Raw genomic sequence first — 10,227 nt, forward strand, 5'->3', positions numbered from 1 at the left:
ACTCTGCATGTGGGTGTACAGTTGTTCCAGTGCCATTTGTTGAAAAGGCTGTCTTTGCTCCATTGTATTGCTTTTGTTCCTTTGTCAAAGGTAAGTTGACTATAGTTATGTGGGTATATATCTGGGCTCTCTATTCTGTTATTTTGATCTAGTTGTCTGTTATTTTGTTAATACCACACTGTCTTGGTTACTGTAGTTTTATATTAACTTTTAAGTCAGGTAGTGTCAGTCCTTCAACTTTGTTCTTCTCCTTATATATTGTGTTGATTATTCTGGGTCCTTTGTCTCTCCCTATAAACCTTAGAGTCAGTTTGTCAATGTCCACAAAATAACTTTCCAGGATTTTGATTGGAATTTCAGTGAATCTAGAGATGAAGTTGGGAAGAACTAAATCTTGACAATATTGAGTCTTCTTGTCCATGAACATGGAATACTTCTCCATTATTTAGTTGTTATTTAATTTAATTTAATTCATCACAGTGTTTTATTTTTCCTTATATTTTGTACATATTTTGTTAGATTTATACCTGAGTACTTCATTTGGGGGAGTGCTAAGGGATATAAATGGTACTGTGTTTTTAATTTCAAATTCCACTTGTTCATTGCTGGTATATAGGAAAGTGATTGATTTTTATATGTTCTAAGACTTATGGGAGAATAAACTAGTATCATCCACAGACAGAAAATGAAATCTTCAATATTGGAATTATGAATGTTCAAATCAGCCCAGACAAGAATATAAGTCCAAACCACCAATAGACGAATGAAATATCATATGGTCCAAGATATATCCTTAAAGTTTTGACACAACCCTCAGTCTGAATTGTGAGGACTGATCATCAGTTCAGTCCAGCCAGCAGAAATTGACTGTGCAATTTTCTGTTGTATTTATTATACAGACTGTGTATATTCTAGAAGGTTCCTTTAGTGCTACACTATTGTACTTTCTGTCCCAGCAATTAGAGGGCATGCAAATTCCACAAAGTCATCAATAAGAACAGGCCATGCTCTTTCTTTGTGATAATTAGACATGTTATCTGCAATCATTGTACTGAAATCTAAAAGAAGATTCCAAGTATTTTTTGGTATTGATCATTTATCATGTTCCAATAAAAATTTATTCCATAAGTCTAAGAATGTATATCTCCCTTAAACACTAAATTCCAGCAGGCAATTGCCATTTCTAGATCTAATCCTTTTTGTCTTGGATTCTTTGCAAAATTAAAAGTAAGCTTGTAAAACTCCTTAAATCATCCTGGTTCTTTCAATTCTTGTTCCATTTTGGGTATCTGGGCATTTAGTTTTCTATGTCATATCATTCATGAACTCCTGTTTGGAAAACTTGCACTGTGTTGCTGCTCTGAACTTTCACACAATAATCAATGCACTGATGCTGGCTGGATCAAGTACGAGGTCATCACACATGTTCTGTATACCATCTATTCCAATTTTATATTCATCTTGAGGATCTTTGTATCTATTGTATAGCTGTTCTAGCTTCTTCCTGTCCAGTGATCCTTTTATACTCTCACATATATAAAGTTCAAGATTTTGGATTAAAAAAGTCTGTTGCAATATCTAACCTCCAGTCATTTTGAAACAGACAACTTACTACTGTTTTTTCACTTGAGTGTGTGAAGCTAATAAACTGATGAATTTTATCCTTCTGTGATGATTTCAACTTGCTCATGTTGGTGTCCTCTAGGCCTCTCCCCTCCTCCTTTGGCTCTGCAGTGAATCAGCTCCTGGATTTTTTTGTTGACTCTTTGAGATTTTTGACATAGATGATCATGTCATCTGTGAACAAAGATAGTTTTGTTTCTCCCTTCCCAATTTGTATACCTTTCTTTTCTTGCCTTATTGCATTATTTTAACTTCTAGTACAATGTTGAAAAGGAGTGGTGAGAGGGGATATCCTTGTCTTGTTTCTGATCCTAGTAGGAAACTTTTGAGTTTCTCACAAATATGATATTAGCTATAATGGGTTTTGTAGATATTTTTTTACTAAGTAGAGGAAGTTCCCCTCTATTCCTAGTTTCCTGAGGGTTTTTTTAATGAATGAGTGTCAGATTTTGTCAAATGTTTTCTCTGAACCTATTGTTATAATCATGTGATTTTTTTTTCTTTTTAGTTTGTTGATGTGGTGGATTACATTGATTGATTTTCAAAATTTGAAGTAGCCTTCCAATACTTGGAATAAATCTCACTTGATCATGGTATATAATTTTTAAAATACATTGTTGAATTCAATTTGTGAATATTTTGTTGAGGAATTTTGCATCTATGTTCATGAGAGATATTCATCTGTAGTATTATTTTCTTGTAATATGTTTGTCTGGTTTTGGTATTAGGGTAAAACCAGACTCTTATAATAAGTTAGGAAGTATTTATTCTGCTTGTATTCTCTGAAAAAGATTGTAGGGAATTGATATCATTTCTTCCTTAAATGTTTGGTAGAATTCACCAGTGACCCTATCTGTTTCCAACAGAACCTATCTGTTATTAATTCCATTTATTTAATAGATAGAGGCCTATTTGGACTACCTATTTCTTCTTGCGTGAGTTTTGGTAAATTGTGTCTTTCAAGGATTGGTCCATTTCATCTAGGTTATCAAATTTGTGAGTATAGAGTGGTTCGTAATTCTTTTATTATTCTTCTAATGTCTATAGGCTCTGCAGTGATGCCCCTTCTTTCATTTCTGGTATTAGTAATTTGTATCTTCTCTTTTAGATAAAAGAGAGTTGGCCTGACTAGAAGCTTACTAATTTTATTAATCTTTTCAAATAACCAGCTTTCGGTTTTGTTGATTTTTTTCTATTGATTTCCTGTTTTCAATTTTGTTGATTTCTGTTCAAATCATTATTATTTCTTTTCTTTTCTTTTCTTTGATGTTTATTTATTTTTGGGAGACAGATACAGAGCACAAGAGGGGGAAGAGCAGAGAGAGAGGGAGACATAGAATCCAAAGCAGGCTCCAGGCTCTGAGCTGTCAGCACAGAGCCTGATGTGGGACTCAAACCCATGAACTGTGAGATCATGACCTGAGCCCAAGTGGGACGCTTAACCAACTGAGCCACCCAGGCTCCCTACTGTCTTTTCTTATGCCTACTTTGCATTTAATTTGCTCTTCTTTTTCTAGTATCCTAAGATGAAAGCTTAGATTATTGATTTTAGATCTTTCTTCTCTTCCAATATATGCATTCAATGCTATAAATTTCCTGCTAAGCACTGCTTTCACTGCATCCCACAAATTTTTAAAGTTATGTTTTCATTTGCATTTAGCTTAAACTATTTAAAATTTCTTTTTCTTTGGCCCATGTGTTATTTTGAAACGTGTTATTTGATCTACATATATTTCAGAATTTTCCAGTTACTTTCTGTTATTGATTTCTAGTTTAATTCCACTGTGGTGTGAGGTCAGATGTTGTGATTTCAGTTCCTTCAAATTTGTTAAGGTGTGTATTATGGCCCAGAATGTGGTTTGTCTTGGTGAATGTTCCATTTGAAGTTGAGAAGAATGTGCATTTCTGTTGTTACATGGAATAGTCTACAGATGTCGATTATATCCAATTGATTATAGGTGTTGTTGAGTTCAGCTGTGTCTTTACTGATTTGCCGTATGATGGATCTGTTCATTTATGAGAGATATGTATTGCAGTTTCCCACTATGAACGTGGATTCAACTATTTCTTGTTGCAATTCTATTAGTTGTTACCTCACATAGTTTGACACATAACAACACTCTGTTGTTAGCTACGTACATGTTATGGATTACTATGTCTTTTTGGAGACCTGACCCCTTAATTATTATTTATCCCTGATAACTTTCCTCGATTTGAAATCTGCTCTGTCTGAAACTAATGTAAGCACTCCCACTTTCTTTTGATTAGTGTTAGTATAGTATTTTTTTCTCTATCCATTTACTTTTAATATATATGTGTCTTTAATTTAAAGCAGATTTCTTGTAGACAGTCTATTGTTGGATCTTATGTTTTATTTATTTTATTTTATTTTAATTCCAGTAGAGTTAACATACAGTGTTATATTAGTTTCAGATGCACAATATAGTGACTTAACAATTCCATACATCACCCAGTGCTCCTCATGACAAGTGCACTCCTTAATTCCCATCACCTATTTAACCCATCTTCCTGCCCACCTCCGCTCTGGTAACCATCAGTTTGTTCTCTGTAGTTAAGAGTATGTTTCTTGGCTCATCCCTCTCTCTCTCTCTTTTCCCTTTGCTTGTTTGTTTTGTTTCTTAAATTCCACATATGAGTGAAATCACATGGTATTTGTCTCTCTAGTTGGATCTTATGTTTTGATCTACTCTGATAATGTCTTTTAGCTGATGCATTTAGACCATTGACATTCAAAGTGATTATTGATACAGTTGGTTTAATATGTACCATATTTATTACTATTTTATTTTTGTTGAGCTTGTTCTTTGCTCCTATTTTTTTCTTCCATTCTTTTTATGCCTTTTATGGTTTTAATGATTATCATGATTCCATTTTTTCTCCTTTCTTAACATACAAGTTATACTACTTTTGTTTAACTTTTTTTAGTGGCTGCCCTAGAATTTGAAATATACACTTACAACTAATTCAAGTTCACTTTCAAATAAAACTACCATTTCATGAGTAGTGTGCATACTTTATAATAACAAAATAATCCTAATCCCTCCCTCCCATACCTTGTATTATTGCTGTTATTCATTTCACTTGTATTTAAGCAGACATATGATATATACACAAGCATACATAAATACATTGCTACTATTATTATATTAAACAAACTTATCTGTTAGTTCAATTAAGAATAAGACAGGGGCACCTGGGTGGCTCAGTCGGTTGAGCTTCCAACTTTGACTCAAGTCATGATCTTGCAGTTTGTGAGTTCCAGCCCTGCATGGAGTTTGCCACTGTTCACCATTAGCACAGAGCCCACTTCAGACCCTCTGCCCCTTTCTTTCTAAAGAACTTCTTTACACACTTTGTTCAAGGCAGATTCACTGCCAAGAAATTCCTTCAATTTTTGTGTTTCAAAATTTTTATTTCTTTTTTCACTTTTGAAAAATAATTTTTCAGGATATGGAAATCTAGGTTGAGAGTCTTTTTCTTTCAACACTTTAAATATTTCACTCCATGTTCTTCTTGCTTAAGTGGTTTCTGAGGAGAAGTCAGATGTAATTCTTTGTTCTTCTATAGGCAAGGTGTTTTTTGTTTTTTCCATCTGGAGGCTTTCATGCAGGCTTTTTTTTTTTCTTTATCTTTGATTTTACAAAGTTTAAAAATAATATGCCTAGAAGCAGGTTTTGTTTTTTGTTTTTGTTTGTTTTGTTTTGTTTGCATTTATCCTGCTTGGGGTTCTCTGAGGTTCTTAGATCTGTGATTTGGTACTTGGCATTCATTTAGGGAAATTCTTAGTCATTTTTGTTTCAAATCTTGCTTCTCTCTCTTCTTTCTCATTCTGGTATTACCATATGTTATACCTATTGTATTTGTCCCACAGTCCTTGGATATTCTGTTTTGCCTTTCTCAGTATTAGTTCTCTTTGCTTTTTGTGGATTCTGTTGATATGTGTTCTAGCTCAGACATTCTTCCCTCAACTACGTCTAGTGTACTAACAAGCCCATTAAAGGCATTCTTCATTTCTGTTAGTGTTTTTGACCTCTAGCATTTCTTTTTGATTCTTTCTAATGCCTTCCACTTCTCTGCTTTCAAAGCCCAATTATTCTTGTATGCTGTCTTCTTTATCCATTAGAACTTTTTGCATGTTAATCACAGTTGGTTTAAATTCTTGGTCTGATAATTCTAACATTGCTGCCATATCTCATTCTCAAGCTCGCTCTGTCTCTTCAAATTGTGGGTTTGGGGTGTATGTGTGTGTGTGTGTGTGTGTGTGTGTGTGTGTGTTTGCCTCTTTATATGCCTTGTAGTTTTTTTCTTGATAGCCAGACATGATGTACCAGGTAAAAGGAATGGCCATAAACAGGGCTTTAATAATGTGGTGGTAAGGTGTGGTGGGAGCAGAAGTGTTATATGGTCTTACGATTAGGTCTCAGTCTTTTAGTAAAGCTATACCTCTGGACTGTGGAGTTCACAAGAGTTTGTCAGTTATGATCTTCCCCCTTATGTATGATAGGAAAGCTAGAGCTCACTGGAGTTGGATATTTCCCTTACCCCAGCAGGTTAGGCTGTGGTTAGTTAACTAGTTTTCCCTGAAGGCAGACTTTGTTAAGGAGAAGAGAGTGCTGTAGCATATATCAAAATGCTTCCTTTCCCCCTCCTCCTGCCAAAAGCGTGGAGAAATTTTTCTTTTCTGATATTTACTGTGAGAACCTGGTTGAGATCCTGGAGCTAAATTTCACAGAATTGCAGAGGACCCTTCCTGACTGGGTCCTCCAGAGTTTAAGTCTCATACTGTCCACACTGAATTGTCCAGCACTCCACCATATAATGTTCAGGTTTTTTCTACCCTGGCACTGGTTCCCTCGGTGGTTTCCAGCTGTGGGTTTGCTCAAGTAAGCTGTGACTCCCTGTATTCACCTGTCTCTCCGCTCATGACAGCAATGGTTTTCCCTGTGTTCTTTCCTAGAGATCTAAGAGGTGTTGTTGATTTTTCAGGCTGTTCAGTTTTGTTTTGTTTTTTTTACTTGTGAGGATGGAATGGCAACTTCTAAGCTCCTTATGTCCAGAACTGGAAAAACTCCTGAGTTAAACTTCTAGTGGATCTGCACACTTTGTGCTTCACTTAGTGGAGTGAAAGGGTTAGTGTTGTGAAATATTCTACTGGTTAGAAGATGTGGAGGTCTCCACATCTGGTCTCCAAGGTCCATTCAAGCTGAGTGAGCATCTGAGCAAGCAGGGATGGGCCAATGCATCCAACCAGAGCTGGTGGAAGGGTGGGGGAGGCCCCACATCCCCAGGAAGTTTGGGAGGGAAGACAGATGGAGGCCTTGTTATGTGACCACCCCTATAGTAGCAAAGCCACTCCTCCAACCAATGTCTCCAGCTCTGGCTTCCAGGTGACATAGAGAACCCCATTTAAACCCTCCCATGGTGCAGGCTGTGCCTGGAGAAGCTGCTTGGCAAACAGGGAATGGGTGCAAAAAGTTCTGGGGCTGCACCACTTAGTGGGGAAGCGGGGGGTGGGAATGGGAGAGCAGAGGGAGGAATCATTGATGATCAGACTGTGGAGGCTCCATAGAAAAGAAACAAGAAGATGAAATCAGAAATGAAGGTGGAAGCCAAAAAGGCAGTCACTAGGTAAGCTGGAGGGGCAAAGGAGCAATGTACATGATATGGGTGATATTAATGGGAGGCAAGAAGCAGAGGAGGTTCATGTTGCCCTCCTGCCCATTACAGGCTAGTATTTATTGCCCTGAATCTGCAAGCACAGGTTGGCTTTCACTGTTCCTAGAAGGTGGTAGTCTGATGGTGCAGAGCATTTCCATTGCAGCTGTCCTGGCCCTGGGAGAACTGTCCATTTAACGGCTATATTACCTAAATTACCTCCTTGAGAGTCACATTGCTTCCTCCATTCATGTACATCAGCACTCCGCTAAAAAGGCAATTTTCTTTCACCCACGCTGCCGTTCGCTCAAAGGGCACTCATTTTAGACACGTGTCATCCGGTTTTGAACTCAGCCCAGAACCCAGTCCCAACCAACCTTGCTTTCTTATGCAATCAGGCCACCCCTGGGCAGCCTGTCTCCCAGAGCACCTTCACTGAATCTGCCACTGGGCACTGCACACTGGCTCTTCCCAATCTTTGCCCCAGAATGCCCTGGCCCCAGACAACCTCCCACACAGGCCCCTCCAGATGTGAACATGTTTTAGGGTGTGACTGTGCTCCCTGCCGTAAACCTGCCTAGGTATAACATGACCCATTCCTCTGCCCTTGTCACAAAGATGTGACACTTTAAGTAACAGACCATGCTGAAGTAAAAATGCACTATTACAATGATAGGACTGTATGTTCACTAGGGGAGCAGGATCCCCATGCTCTTCCTGTTTTCCATGTGATTATTCATGCTTCTCAGATGTGGCTGGCAATCGAAGGCTAGAGTTTCTGGAGCCCACCTTTCACTCTGTTTTAAGAACTGGGATTACATTTACTCGCTACCAAGCTTTTAGTCCATCTCCTGTTTGGCAGAATTCTCCTCAAGGATCAAGGACAAAGTGGTATTTACCACTTCAAAAAGTTCTCAGAAAAGCAGAGCAAAACCACAATGAAGTACCACTTCATACCCACTAAGATGGCTGTATTTTTTTTTTTTTTAAGGAAAATAAGTGTTGGCTAGGTTGTGGAGAAATTGGAACACCTGTGCACTGCTGGCAAGAATGTAAACTGGTGGAGCCATTGTGGAAAACAATCGGGCAGTTCCTCATAAAGTTAAACATAGAGTTACCATGTGACTCAGCAATTCCACTCGTAGGTATAGACCCAAGAGAATTGAAAACAGGTATTCAAAAATGTACATGCACACTCATGTTCATAGCAGCACTATTCATAATAGCCAGAAGCTAGAAATAACACAAATGTCCATCAATGGATGAGTGAATAAGCAAAATGTGGTATGTACATTTGATGAGATATTACTCAGCCGTCAAAAAGGAGGAAGCATTGATACATGCTACAGTGTGGATAAACTTCCAAAACATTACGCAGAATGAAAGCATAAGTGAAAGAAGCCAGACTAAAGGTCACATTATGCCCTTCATGGATTGGTTCCACTTATATAAAATGTTCAGAATGAGTAAATCCATAGAGACAAGAAAGCAGGTAATGGTTGCTAGGGGCTAGGAAGATGGGGGAATGGAGAATGGTGAATAATTGTTTGATAGGTATAGGGCTTCTTTTTAGGGTGATGAACATAATTTGAAACTAGATAGAGGTAATGGTTGCATATTATCATAAATGTACTAAATACCACTGAATTGGTCATTTAAAAATGGCTGATTTTGTTATGTGAATTTCAGCTAAATTTTTAAAGTGTCAGGAGTAAGGTTGAGTCTGGAGACCCAAGGTCATCTGGAATCTCCTTCTCCTCTGTTGAGCAACTAACTGGGTGCTCAATCAGATTCACTCATTACTGTTTTCCCAATGAGTCCTTGTTTATCAATCTCAGGATGCCGTGGAGAGGGGTCACTGTATCTCTATTTTAAATTCCATCTCAATTTTAAATTCTATTTTAAAGACCATGGAATTTAAAGCTCATCTTGCAGATAGAGAAGACAGAGAACTGCAGTGACTTGCTCAGGCCACTTGTGAGAGTAACAGTGAGGCTAGTTTTGAGCTTGCCCAGCCCTGCTGACTTGCTATCACCACTATGCTTTGCTCCCAGCAGCTATAATGTGGAGGGACAGAAGGCATACAACAGTCCAAGAAAACCACACTGCTATCCAGCAGGAAGACTGAGCTAAGCACAGCCCACAAGAACAGAGGGGGTAATGCTGCTTTAACAAAATTTCTTGTCTTCTTGATACTGCCCAGTTTGCCCTGAAACTCCCAGCTCACTTCCCCACTCTGCTACCATTCTTTTCTGAAAACTTTCTTCCTTTGCTTGCAAATGAATGGCTGCCTGGAGCACTGTGGCCCTGCTCCTGTCAGGGGTGGGCAGCTGACTCTGGCTCCGACAACTCATCACCTTCTTGAGGAGGTTGGAACTGGGACTTTCACCCCCTCTGGGACCTGGACCCTAACATGTAAAATTCCTAAGCTACTGGAGGTTGTGTTACCCCAAGGTAGTAGCCAGAAAAAGAGGCAAAGGAAACACGGAGATAGAATTTTCTCACTTCCCTACAGTGCCCATGCATGACTATGTTCCTGAGGCCCAGCTCCCTCTCCATTGGAATCTGAAGAGTGCCCCAGGTTGCTGCTGGGGCAGGCCATGCACATTAGCACCCTCACAACCCACCCAACTCCTATACAGTAATCTAGAGTATGGAAACTAATGTCCACATCTCCCAGAATCCCTTGCTATGAAGTTTCTATATGTGACCAGGGCACGTACACCTGCAGAACGCTTGGAAGTTGATAATGAGCACCCCAGAGTGGTGGCCACACTCAGGGGGATCAGACCTTCTACAAGTAAAGTGGACCAGGGGCTCAGCTTTCCTGAGCAGGTGGGGTGGGAAAGTCTATTGCCCAAACCCTAAGAAGTAGCAGGGGCAGAAGTAGCTGTGGGGTTTTCAGAAGACAAGTCCTGTGTTCTAGCT

The 10,227-nt window shown here is 38.8% G+C and overlaps 1 pseudogene; it reads right to left on the minus strand.

Moving 5' to 3' along the window:
* Positions 1–930: 930 nt before the first annotated feature.
* On the minus strand, positions 931–1,690 carry LOC132668791 (DCN1-like protein 1 pseudogene; annotated as a pseudogene).
* Between the last annotated feature and the right edge of the window lie 8,537 nt (positions 1,691–10,227).

The sequence above is a fragment of the Panthera onca genome, chromosome B3 (genome assembly GCF_046562875.1).
Source record: "Panthera onca isolate mPanOnc1 chromosome B3, mPanOnc1 haplotype 2, whole genome shotgun sequence".
Taxonomy (NCBI): Eukaryota; Metazoa; Chordata; class Mammalia; order Carnivora; family Felidae; genus Panthera; species Panthera onca.